The 13,536-nt window shown below is 48.0% G+C and overlaps 1 protein-coding gene across 11 annotated transcripts in view; it reads right to left on the bottom strand.

The window, feature by feature from the left end:
- MRAS (muscle RAS oncogene homolog) overlaps window positions 1-11,320 on the bottom strand; it is a 34,813-nt gene extending 23,493 nt beyond the window's left edge. The window contains exons 1-3 of one of the 11 annotated variants that reach the window (XM_046943403.1): window positions 11,038-11,116; window positions 10,729-10,858; window positions 9,899-10,173 (exon numbers count right to left, since the gene is read on the bottom strand). The gene's annotated coding sequence lies outside the window, so the exon portion shown is untranslated. Of the gene's footprint in view, window positions 1-8,019; window positions 10,577-10,728; window positions 11,117-11,229 lie in introns of those variants that run through there. The other 10 variants (XM_040703250.2, XM_046943405.1, XM_025152081.3 and 7 more) reach the window with 10 other exon arrangements.
- Between the last annotated feature and the right edge of the window lie 2,216 nt (window positions 11,321-13,536).

The raw sequence follows: 13,536 nt of genomic DNA, 5'->3' as shown, positions 1-13,536 counted from the left end.
GCCCAGCTAGAGATAACAAGAACAAATCTGTAGTAGAGGAAGCAGCCTCGAATTCCAATAGCTGCCCTTCCTGCTAGCACAATCCCTGGAAATGGGCAGCTTCCCTCTTACACATCCCAGCCTGCTGACACACCAATAAAAAGACCCCAAATTCACTACCCGGGGTGGTTTTGCTTCTCTTCTGTACTGTGCAGCAAGGTTTCCATAGCACTGCTGTGCTACTTTTGCTAAGTTTCTATACTGCCTGTACATGGCTTGCAGCAAACAAGGTGACGCAACTGGGTAGGAATCCTAAGCAGCACCAAAAACTGCCAGCATGGAAAATCCTTGCTGCTCCAAGTTGCCTTCCCCGCTGTGGTCCTGCATCCCCAACAAAACAAGGGCTGCTTGACCCTCACCAGGCCACGCACCAAACTCTGACCAACTTCATCACCACCTGCTGTGCTGTGACCTTCCGGGCATCATGCTGGACATAGGGCAGGCATGGCTGAACAAATGCAGACTTCATGGCACCTACAATTGCTTCAGAGATGGTTTATGGAGTACATATTCTAGTCAACCTTCTGTAAATCAGTCCATGCGCTTCGCTCCAAGTTTGTGTCCAGTCATGCTCTACTGGGTATTTAATGCTTTTTTACATCTCTCGTTACTACCAGATGTCTTCTGGGATGTAAATGGCTTTTTAAAGACTCTGTTCCCTCCTGGCAAGCACACTTTGTGTCTCTTTAGATAGCTTTAAGACTGTGAAGGTCCCTGGTTAACAATATTTCCATGTGGGGATCCCAGGCTGATGCTGCCAGTCTTCTGGGGAGAGACAGGGGAAAATGAGAAGAGTAGTGGCCTCATTTACCCAAGGCTGCACCTTTTCATGAACCTGCCTGAGGGCACACAGCACTTTCACCTCCAGCACCCAGGCCCTGGCATCTCTTAGCCCTTCTCTTGTGCAGCAGTCCCCTCCCTCTCTGTATCCTTCTCGTGCTCTGAGTAGCAAAGGCACAGTTGATGCTCAGACATGAAGGAGGTACTACGGAACCAGAAGGCAACTGCCCAAACCACCCTTAAGCAACAGAGTTTAGCCATGCCTGACTCAAGTCCTCCCTCCTGCTGAACACATTTGCCTTGCCAGTGCCTGAGAAGCATCCTGTGAGGATGCAGGGCACACGAAGCCTGTTCCATCTACACTCAGTCTGAAGCCTCTGCCTCAAGCTTTAAGTCATTCAACTTCCCGCAGCGTGGGAGGGTATATATGTACATTCATTAACACTTCCATTATGCCCTGCGGTTTGGCAGGTGGTGCTGCATTATGGATTTAAACAGTGCCAGCAAGTGAGACTACAGCACTTCACTGGATTAGTGTGCTATGGAAAATTGTACCTCCAGAGTGCTCTGCGCTCTCTTGAAGCAGCTCGGATGAGCAGGGCTCCAACCACCACTCTCTGTGCACATCAGAATCCACTTGCAACTTAAACACAACCCCCCTCAAAAATCAATTACTATTTGGATGAAAAAATTAAACCAAAACAAACAAGCAAAACAAAAAACCAAGAACAGAATCTCTCCCTAGCTAAAGGAAAAGGGAGAGGCACACCCTCAGGTGTCATCACCACAAAGCATCTTTCACACACAAACAGTAACATCTTTTGCTTCTGCACTATAGCTGCTCCTAGCATCCACATGTGGGAAACGTGCCATGCCACACACAGCCAGACCCATGTCAGGATTCAGCCTTGAGGGTGCTCAGCCCTGCCAGAAGATGATGCCTTCTGTCCAGTCACTGGGATGGAAGCAACACATTTCCAGAAACTGCAGACAGACCTCCCATGGGCCACTGTCCTGGAGGGATGAGGAGATACACTGAGCTACATTTCCTTCATAGGGATCCAGAGAGCAAATGCACCATTCAGTATTGCAGCAGGCAACCTCTGATGGGAGGAGAGGATAAAACATCAGTTAACTGCTGACAGCACCACATTTCTCATCATTTACTGGGGCTGGACACACATTTTTTTTTTCCTGACCTGTGAGTGCTTCTATGTGCAGCCACGCATACAGAGAAATTTCACAGCAACTTCACAACTAGCAGGTCCCATTTTTCCTTCTATCCACCGTACAGCTGTGAGGTACAGCTGCAAAGTCACAACAGTCAAGATACTGAGATATTCTCAAAAATCCTGGGATGCAGCACTGTGCTGCTCTGACTTCATAGTAAAGTCCCATATGCCATCTCTATGCCTGCAGAGTGCCACTGTATTTTTTTTAAACACCAGGGCAAGAGAATGCCAGCCTTAGCAACTCAAGTATGTCATGTTTTAAATATCAAGCTCACAGACAGAACAAGAGATTGGGATTCGGCCCTTCTAGAACTACAGGATTCTCCCTAAGGGTTACTCACTCCACACAGGGGTCCTTCTCATATGCTTTGGTACATTCAAGGAGACTGGAGGGGAAAAATATGAATAAATAAACACAGGACAAAACCAAAACTTGAACAGGAAGATAAAACATAAGGATATCTCCAGTTATCCTGACCCTATGAGCTATGACATAACATGAGATGGGCTGCCCTGCTGGTGTCTTGGCATGTTTCTGCATATAAAATACTCTCTACTAAAAGCAGAGAAGCTTAGATAGAGACAGCATGGATTGCAGCCACTTGGAAAAAAAAAAAGCCCCAAAGCATTTAAGGGCTGGTAAGGGACACGATTACTTTCATCCTGCCACAGCATGTTTCTGTTTAACCACTGCATCTCTCAGCACTTTTGGTTCATACTCTTTTACCACACCAGCCGGGTACACACCCAGTCTTAGGAAGGGGAAATTATATTTTGGGTCATCAGTTCCACCCACTGTGTCCCCCCCGCCCATACTGCACAAAGCTTTTGAAGCGCATCGGTCAGCCTGGGGTCAGCAGGGCTTGGGGAGCACTGCCTAAAGCAGCAGACCACAACCCACTGCCGGTGCTCAGGAGCCCTCTGCCACCTTGGTTCAGCCTTGTCCCTTCCCACCTCTCAAGCTACACCCTTCCACCTCTCCACCAGCTTTCCCAAGCCCACACCAACTGCTAATATTGCTATTTTCCCCTCCCAATCCAGAAACGGATGAGGCAATCTGACCTCCGAACCAGAGCTGCTCCCAGTGTTTTGCACAGCAGAAGGATTTATTCTGACACAGCACAAATCCAAACACATGCTTCCATACAGCCTACACCCGAAATGTGATTTTTCTCCTTTGCTTTGACAACTTAACGCTTATTCCCATACTCTGCGAGGCTGCTATGTAAACAACAGGGAGTGACTTGCTGTGCTCAGGGGGCCTTAGAAAAAGAGTTGTATTTCTCAGCACTTCTGGACCCAATAAGTCGCCCTCCTGAGGTTCAAAGAGTTTCTGAAGTCTGTAATTGAAAAATCCAAGGAAAAAAAAAAAAAAGGGTTGCTGGAGATCTTTACTAACACAGAAGTAGATTGAAACAGTTCTGTTATTTAATAATTCAAATCCCAGGTGCTTAATTAAACAGACTTGCTATACTGTAAAAAAAAAAAAATAAAGAATTAGACATCCCCTGAGCAAATCTCACTGATTAACGGGAGAGACTCTGCATGTTCCACAGGCATTCAGTCAAAGCCAAACTTCTGAAGATGGTCTTAGCATCCTATAGGTAAGTTTCACAACAAAACGCTCCTGCAGAGCAGAGGTGCTGCAGCACCGTACCAGCATCTGTGCCACGTGGAGCACAGAGGTAATGCTGCAAGGCAGAGCCCTTTAGCAGAGCCTTCAGGATCTTCACAGACCACACCAAACTCCAGAAAAGCAAGTGGTCTGTTCAGCTCCTCTTGTCTGCATTTATGTCTGTTTGCACATTAAATTTAAGAGCATGCACAGCACATGAAAGAAACAAGTCTCTCCCAGCATTCTGTCCCTGCACTACAAAGTATTTTCTGAGGGGGAGAACAGCAAGTACCATTCAAGTCTACCTCATAACTGTGGCTCCACAGAGCCTTAATCTCACTCTTAATCTCAAATTACAATTCCACACCAGCTACCAATAGGCTCTCTTCAGGTGGAAGTGAAGCACAGTGTGCACAGAATGGGCTCAGGTGATCCCTGGTATGTTTTCCAAGGGTGATTACGTCAGATATAGATATGTGGTTACAGAGGTACCCAACTGTGAAAGCTAAAATCTCAGTAGTGAAGTTGCTCTGCTGTTGCACAAAAGCAATTTTCAACAGCTTGGGGTTTTCCCAGAGCACTGGGGCATATCCGCCCCACCTCAATGTACAATGTGAACTTGTTTCCACCAAAAGCCAGCAGCCATCAAACCAACCTCCAGCCCTCATGTTTGCAGCAACCACTTCTGAGCCAAAGGGATTCCTGCATTCCAGCATCAGTGGTGCCTAGAGAGACATGGCAGTGGGTGCTTTGGTAGCCCTTGAAGTGGGAAGAACAATTCAAGAAAAAATGGATAGGGTTCCCATTGCACCAGTGTCCATTAACATCCTTTTAAGTTGCCTTGGATGAGCCTTTACTCAACTATTGCTTATCAGATTCACCACTGCTTCCAGCAATGCAAATAGATGCCTATTCAAAAGCTTTAACTCTTCTTCCCATTATAAGATGAGCAAGTATTTTTACTAAAAACCAGAACCAGCTTCACAGTCCTCTCCTTCCCAGCACACTTCTTAAAAAAAAAAAAGTACTGCAAGAAACTTAAACATTTGGGAACTGATACGACAGATTTTTAACAAGTGAAGCAAAAAGCCTACTAAATTGGAAGATTTCACTTTAATGGTTATTTGCTCCTAGCTACTAGTTTGTGTGGCTTGAGACACACAGGGATGTGCCACCAGTGACTGCCACTGTGACTTTCCATTAGAGCAGCAGCTCAGCAGCTCCAGCCCCAGCTCTGCGACTCACATTCAAGGGCAGGGAAGCTGACAGCACTGAGCACTTCCAGGGTTTGCTAGAACAGTACTTCACTGTAACCAGCTCCAGGTACATGAGAGGGGCCCAGAACAAAGCACTGCACGGCTTACAGCTGCCTTCAGCTTGCTCCATAAATCCTCTAGATGCTTCACAAAACTGTTACTTAACTCCTGTTGCCTTCAGCCTCACAAGAGCGTTAGCATAGCTCCCAGTGACTCATTTTTTTCCCCTCCTTTTTAAATATAGCAACCTATAAATGTAGATACATTCTAAGAAATAAAACTCATTGTTACTGTTCACCACGCAACTCCCCCAAAATAAAATTCCTTCTGCCAGCTTTACCAGTTTCTTTTCCCCAAACAAAACACTTTGGCGCCCCTTGCAAGGCTGAGACAGAGAGAAGGCCATCTGGCACCAGAGAGCCCAAGGACATGGCACGGTGGCAGCAGCTTTGGAGCCAGTGACTGGGCAGAAGGCTCTGTGAGCAATCCAGCCACTTACGTCAGCTCTATCCTAAAGGGGACATCAGAGTTGGCTCTGGGCCCAGGAAAAGCAGGTATCTGCCCAAAAGAACAGCTTCAATAGCTCTCATGTGCCAGCATCAGGGAAACCAGGTTTGCTGAAGAAGGAGTGGTGGCATCTCTAGCTAGAGGATATTCCTCACTCCTCACCTTACCTCAGACATACATCAGTACCCATCTATCTTGCCCCTCCCTCACCAGGCTTGACATTTCCTCCTTGGAAGAGCCCAATCTCACCTTGTTCAGGTTAGGAAATACACTAAAATACCTTAGAAGCATTGAGGAAGAATCTAATGGGTAGAGCATGGAGCAGAGCTTGATGGTTTTCACCAGCACTGAGAGGCAGTCTCAGCACCCTCCTGCCTGTCCTGCTGCAGACCTCCCTGCACAATTCTGGCTTTACTGAACACTCCAGTTCCCCAGCTGTAGCAGCAAGATAAGTAGTAGGTGTTCATCCCACAGGTATGTTGCAAAATAAATACACTTTACATTATTAGTGTTCCAGGAATACTTCAGTACGTGTGGTGCGATTTTTAAGAGTAATCTATCACTGCTAAAAAAGAAACCTAATTTGCTTTCAATCTTAAAGTCTTAACTATGCAAACACATATACCAGAGTACAGAAGACTGTTTTCTTAGTTTATCTGTTTCTTCTGATAACTGTGTTTGTCCTGGTGACTCAAACTGCTCCAATCACATGCTGATTGAATTCAGTGCCCCACATAGTGTCCAAAGAAATACATGGTTTAGTCTGTCTACAGCTATGGCCAAGGTATCTGTCATCCTCCTCACTGTCCTAATCGACACAGCAGAAAATATATATGTGCATATCCATCCTGCTGTCAGGTGATGGAAGAACAGACATTTTCACAACTTGGATTTCTCTAGTAAGATTGATTACCCATGAGAATCTACTTTCCCACAGTGTTTTTCTAATCTTTCTTCAACCTCCTCAGTTAATATCTGAAATAAGTAGAGTGGAAGAGCTGCCATACCTGTCCTAGAAATTGACATTTTAAAGACATGATAAATGAAGTCCTTTCTTAAAACTTTCAGGAATACGTGTAGCTTAAAAAGCTGACTCCTATTTAAAATAATGACTAAGCCTCTCAGGAATCCAACTCCCGAAGTCACACAGGTAGTTCTGAATATGTTACCCTTTTACAGTAATTATGCCATCAAAGTTCCAGTCAAAAACTGATGAGCGTTACTAATATATGCCGATGAGTGAGCTTCTAAGTGAAAGACCTTCTTGCTTTATTTACACTCCAGTAAATCACAATGCAAACCAAGACTTACTTTCACATACTAAAGCAATAGATTTGACCCCAGGACACACTTAGCAAGGTTAACCAATACCCAGGGAGCACATTTATGGGAAACTGGCTGCGAGCTGATACAGTTCTACCCATTTTTTGCTGTAGACTACAAAAACTTGGAGTGTTTGGTTCACAGTGGCTTAACACCAGTCACTGCATCAACCAGCAAACCTAATAAGAGGCAGATTCACAGTCACAGGTATTTAGCTGCAAGAATTTCTGATCTTACTCTACCAGTCCAAAGGCAGTGTATGACAGAAAACATTGGGAGACAGGTTTCCCATCTCTTCTGCTAGCTCTGTCCAATGGACTGCTCCCTCTGATGAAGGCTGTGCACCTGTTACTGCATTAATTACCACTTGTGTCTGAAGCAGTAAAGCTGGCAAGAGGGTCAGCAGTAAGTACTACAGCAAACTACTTAAAAAAAAAAAATCAGTATTGCTAAGTTCCCTCAAACCTGCCCCCACCCCTTCCCTCAGTTATTATTCCAGCAGATATATTTCTGTAAAATACTTCATCATCTAAGAGCAGGTGGCCAGTTTGCCATATCTCTATGCAAGATTTCCATATGTATTACTCCTCCGCTGACATTTTCTCATGCATACATGCATGGATCAGCAATTGCTCCACTACATTTTCAAACAGAGAATACGAGTCATAAATCTCAAAAAAAAAAAAAAAAAGTATGCCAAGAAATTCAGCATCCTAAGCTACAGCTGCTCATTCCTCCCCTCTGTTCAGAAAAAAGCCAGTTGTTCCTTACTGCAGATGTTACAAAGTTGATGGACTTGCTCTGGATGTACATTGGATACAAGCATTCAGGATTTGACCCACTGGACCGTTGGACATTTGTCCCCATGCAGAAAAATCCAGTGACATTCAAGTAGGACAAGCAGCCTGCACTCTCCTCCCACAGACTATCTTCTGTCGAGTCCCTTCTGTAGACAACAACAGGAGAAGCACTAACTCCACCAAGGAGTGGGCTAATGTTCCTCCCATCTGCCAGTCCCACACTCATTCTGTTTTCACTTGGACCAAATCCTTCCAACTCCTTCTGCTTTACATTTCATTAAATTTGGATGCCTCAGACACCAAGAATAATATTGTTGATCTTCGAAAGGTCACTTTCAAGGCACATTTCCATATCTTTTAAGACTACTTCTCTTCCTAAGCCCTGTCTACGGAACTGGCTTGGAAGTCTGAAAATGAATTCCATATTTTCCATATTAGATCTGTCCCGTCAGCCCTGATCTACTTACTGAGGACAGCAGAAGCTTATGCAAATACCATTCTTGTGGATTCACGTTAGTATTCTCCATCTCCAGAATCTGATGTTCCCTCTGCACAAAGAAGCTGCACATTACTACACGAAGGTGAAATATCTTCCTCCTTCAGCCTATGCAGGTATGAGATGTAACCGAAGGCAAAGAAGCTACATATCTAGGAGAAGATGAGGGTAACTTCCACAAGCAGGGGAAATGCACCACATGGGTTGCGTAGACTGAGCACAGCAGGAGCAAGGAGCCACCATGAGTGACAGCACCACAGGAGCAGTGCAAAGCAAATAACTAAACCAGGCAAAGACAAATTAAGACCGGTCCAGCTGAAGTCAGCAGCCTAAACCCCTCAAGGACAGACTAATTCATTTGAACAAACTGCCCAACCTGTAGGCAACAGGTCAGCAGGGAGACCCAGTTTACACCAGTTAAAACAGTTTTACCCAGTTTTACAGGTGAAATACGTAGAGACTTGGCTTGAATCCAGACAAGGAGTAATTTTACACCCAAAGATAACAAAAAAAAGTGCAGAAACAAGCAAGGCCAAATGGCTGTCCTCAAGAAGCCCTCCAAAATTATTAACAGAAGAGTTTCTACTCCAATGATCCCAGCAGTGAAACATCACCTACCAGCCACCAACAGCACACAGCGTGAACGACAGGCCATACAGGTCTTGAGCACAGGATGCATCCAAAGAGGAGCATGAGAATGGTTCATCACTTGTCCTACATCCACCTCTTACAGTGCCCTCACTTACTGCTTTGCCAGGGTCAACACCAGCTCAGAAACAGGGCTTGTCCTCTTCTTCCCAGTTCTGAAATGCAAGTGGGTCTCTCCAAGTGTCAAGGTATGGAGAAAAGGAAGCAAGTTCTGTCTACCTGCCTGAAAATCCAGTTTTATCCCTTCATTTTTGTTAGTCTTAGTTTAAGGGGGAAAAAAAAAACCAGACAAGAACTCCAAAATGAAATAAGCAAACAAAATACCACCCGATCCACACACACAACCCCACAAAAAAGGCAAGCTTTGTTTCTGCAATTCTTAGTTCCTCTATAAAGAATCTTAAGCGGGTGAAAACACCCACCAAAACTTCAGTAAATTGAAACTGTCTTTCACATTAGTTCTGAACACAGATGCTGGGCCAGCTCCGTTTCTCCTGCAGCTGCTCTGATTTGGGAACCATGCTAGCGGGATGTTTGGCCCACCACAATTTGCCCTGCACTCTGTATCAAGCGGGATATCTCCTGGGATGGAGAATCAAAGTAACAGCAAGTCAGACAAACTGATGCAAAACGATGACGTGAAATGCACCCATTACTTCTAAAGAGACGCTGCCAGGATCAATACAAAGAAAGAACTCCTGTCTCTATCAGGAAGTCCAAAGCCATGGGTGTACTTTCTAAAGCTCCTACTTTACTTCCTTGCCACACCCTTGTCATTTCTTTTACCTTCTCTTTAACTAATAGGTCCCCATTTTTACAACGACCCTGGCAGGCTTGGAGCAACAGAGAAGCACTTTTCATAAAGAAAATTAACAACAGCTGATCCATGCAAATTTTGGCCTTTGTTGTCCCTCTTGTGAAGTTAAACATATAGTTTCATTACAAAAATACAGAAAGATACACCCAGGTATGGTGTACACCAAGCTGGTGCATCAGTACTAACCAGTGCATAAACGACAGTTTCCACATGAGACAGATATTTCCAGACAACGGCACCCTTTTAAGCCTGCCACCAGAATCTCAGCTTGAGTTGACTCATAAGACAGCCAAGGCCTCGAGGGCTTAGACTTTCACACTTTCACAACACCGAGCAACTAGAGCACAGAGATGCCCGCTGGTGCGTGCTGAGGTGCTGCAGTTACCTGTGCTGGGACAGCCGCACTCAGGGCTCAGGTCTCAGGTCTCCGCTGTGAGCTGCGCTCCCCTACCCAAGCCTCAGCCTCTACCTTGAGCCGATACGACGTCCCAAGGCGTTGCACAAAGTCATCGATCCGCAGAGGGTCCCAGGAACAGCCCAGGATGCTGAGAGTGGTCCATAACGAGCAGAATGCTACCTCGCTCCTCACCTGCCAGCTCGGCTCTGTCAGAACCCCTCTGCCCGGCGGTCAGGGCTCTCTGAGCACCGTTTCCAGAGTTACTGAGCCGTTGGGAATAAAAAACAAGTTGCAAGTTTGCTTTCTAATCCCCAGCAATCCCACGCACATGAGCTGAAAACGCCCAGTCCCGTCTTAAAGCAAAGAAAAAAAAAGACCAAGAAAAGAAAAACTATCTCCTCCTCATCGTAAGGAGAGATAGCATCTGCGTCTCGCTTCGAAAAGCCCAGCAAACGCTCGGGCAAACCAATCTGGAAGCTTTCACAAAGTACTCAGAGGTTCAAAAGCAGTTTCGGTGCGAGATAAGAGCTGTGGCAGCGCGCAGATCGGCAGAAGAGAAGGGAGGAAAGTAAAAAGATCGGCGCGCGTCTGAAACCGCGGGGAGGAAAGGAGGGAAGACGGCCACAAACGCAGCAACCCCTGGCCCGACAAAGCCCTCTGTGACACAGTGGAACTCGGGAGAACGCCCTCCTCTCCCCACCGCGCACTGCGGAGGGAGAGACGCGGAACCCACAGCAGTCTCCCCCCGCCCCTTTCTTCGCATTACCGCGAAGCAAGAAACCCCCGAGAAGCCGACAGCCCGCACAAAGCAGCCCTACCGTGGGCAGCCCGCGGTCCCGAACCGAGCAGCGCGGAGCTTCCTCCGGGGCCCTTTCTTCCCGACGCTGTCTCGGCCGAGCAGGGCCCGGCGGGGCGTCTCATGCCCGAGCGGCGCTCCGCATCGCAGCGCTGCGGGGAGAGGGACGGAGCGAAGTTGGCCGCGGCTCCCGCCCCTCCGAGGGCATCTCCGCGCGCTCACGCAGCCACGCTCGCGATTCTCCACAAAGCCCCCAGCACCGCCCCGCGCACCCCCCGGCTCCGCGTCCCCCGGCAGCGGCACGGAGCCCCGCCGCCCTCCCGCCGCTCACCGGGGCCGCCGCGGGCCGCGCCCTCAGAGCCCGCCCATGCCCGCCGAGAGGCGCCCGCCGCCGGGCAGCGCCGGCCGGCCCCCGCCCGCCGCCGGCCATCCCTTATAGCGCCGCGCCGCTGCTATAAATAGAGCCGCCCCGCCGCCGAGGGCCGGGCCGGGCGGTGCGGGCAGCGGAGAGGCCCGGCGTCACCTGCGGGGGGTGGGAGATGGGTTCCGCTCCGGGCTCGTTTACCGGGGGACCGGAGCGCGCGGCCCCAGAGCCCCGGCGCGGCCGTGGGCCCGGCGTTAAGGTGGAGCGCGGCCGAGGAGCGGCGGAGGCACCTTAAGGAGCCCGGGGGCTGTCACAGGGACGGCGCGCTGGTCCGGCTCTCCCCCGGGAGCTGCGTTGTGTCCCTGCGGCGAAGGGGCAGCGAACGGGATGGGTCCCGTAGGGCGCTGTGAGCATCAGTTCTGCTGTACGCACACGTATATGTATATATATGCATCTGTACTAAATACAAGGAAGCCCCGTACTTCTTATCGTGGTAACACAATTTGCCTTTTATGTATCAGTCCCAGTTGAGACTTCAGGGAATGCACAGGTGCTGCTTGCTGTCCTCTCCTCTTCTTTGTGCCCTTGGCTCTGGAGGTGAAACCAGGGCAGCGCTTCACACCACGCCTCACCTGCAGCTTCCTCCGCAGCCCTGCACCTTCTTGCGGCAGCTGAAGGCAGCCGAAGCCCCGTGTTTGCACAAGCACCGGTACAGGCATACACGCTGTTGTACAGAGGATGTGGGCAACAGCTGCCTGAGAATAACTCATGAGCGAGGGCAGTCATAGAATCACAGAATCATAGAATCCTTAGGGTTGGAAGGGACCTCTGAGGGCCATCTAGTCCAGTTCCCCTGCAACGAACAGGGACAGTCAGCCTGGAGCTGCCCCTGTGCCGCCACAGGGCTCAGTGGAGCACCAGAGTTCCTCACCGGGCTGTGTTCAGGCCCCTTGGCCACGCCACCCTTGCCAGCTCAGCTCCTGCAAGAGGGCCTGGGCCCTGCTTGAGCCCTTGGAGGTACAGAGCCTGAGCTCTCCAAGACTGGGTGAGCCTCTCTTATCCCACTGAAAGAAGGCCCAGCCTCATACCAACTGGTGTGTTATGAACTGCCATGAACACATACCACAGGCGAGCTGGCCTTCTTTGCCTGTAAATTCTTCACTAATCTTGCTTCATCTCGAGCTCAGAATAACCCCCCTAGGCTTTTCTGACTAAACCACGGGGCTGAGACATTTTGTTCACGTGAATCAACAGCTTGGCTGATAGGATGGGGGTTTGTCAACAGCAGTCTCAGGTTTGCATGTGAATTCAGTGCATAACTGTGCTCTTGTTGGCTGCAAATATTCTTTCCTGGACAAAAATCCTCTCAGTTTCCTGAGGACAGACTTTTGTTGGACTTGTTAAGCATGCAGTGCAGCAATGGAGGTACCCAGCTCTGAGCAAACCTTGTCACTAAATGCTGGGACACTGCAGGCCTGGCACCAGTAGACCAGAGGCTTTAGGTTTACAACTTTTAATCTGAGCATCCAACTTTGTATTTGGACATCTTAAACAGATCTCTGCTCAGAGCAAGTAAATTTCTGCTCCTGTTGAGGTACATCTATTCTCAAACAAGGAGCAGACCAACATTCAGATACCCAAATCTGAAAATCTTACTGTGTTTCCTACCAGTGTTAACAACGCTCAAGAGAAAATGCCCATGGTCTGACTCCTGGGTATCTCTCCATTCTCTAGAGTCCTCCTGCCCATGTGAAACACTGAAATTTTGTAAGAAGGAAAGCCAGAAATTCCCATTTCATCGTTCTTTCAATTCCAGCCAGAATCTGGAACAACATTAAATGCCTTGTAGTGCATACTACTTCACACTGCTACAGAGGAATTGCTGCTGTGGTTGAGCTCTTTCACAATACAACTTCTATTTAGGTGCATTTTTTGTATCCTGCTGAGTCACTCCAAGTAGCCCTCAAAGAAAACTTTCAGTTTGGCTTGACAGCAGACACGCTGTCAGGAAGAGCCCTCTCTGGGAGGATGCAAGTGGAGGTTGGGCAAAACTTCCAACTTTATAGAAAACTCAAAGAAAAAAAAAGCACCTAAAAATATTAGCCAGCGTTTTCCCCATACAGCTTTAGGCACTCAACATTTCCAGCCTGGTTCAACATCACTCAATAGGATTAAAGTGACCGTACAGTCTCTGAATGACTCAGGTCAGGCTGTACCTCAGACCAACTGTCCCTAAGGGGGTGTATTATCTACATAGTGTAACATTTCACTACTAGGGCTAAATAAACAGCGTGGCTGCTTATTGTTCCTTGTTAAAGGTGTAAGTGGTTGCAGCAGAGAAGGCGGAGAGTGGACCTTGGGTGTTAAATGTAGAGATGGGCACAAGGAGACCAAACGCTGAGCCCTACCTGATGGTTGTCTCAGATGAGCAGCAAAGGAGATAGTTGAAGTGTACCTATGATGTGT

Source organism: Gallus gallus, chromosome 7, assembly GCF_016699485.2.
Source record: "Gallus gallus isolate bGalGal1 chromosome 7, bGalGal1.mat.broiler.GRCg7b, whole genome shotgun sequence".
Classification (NCBI taxonomy): Eukaryota; Metazoa; Chordata; class Aves; order Galliformes; family Phasianidae; genus Gallus; species Gallus gallus.
This window is presented reverse-complemented; position numbering and strand designations above follow the sequence as displayed.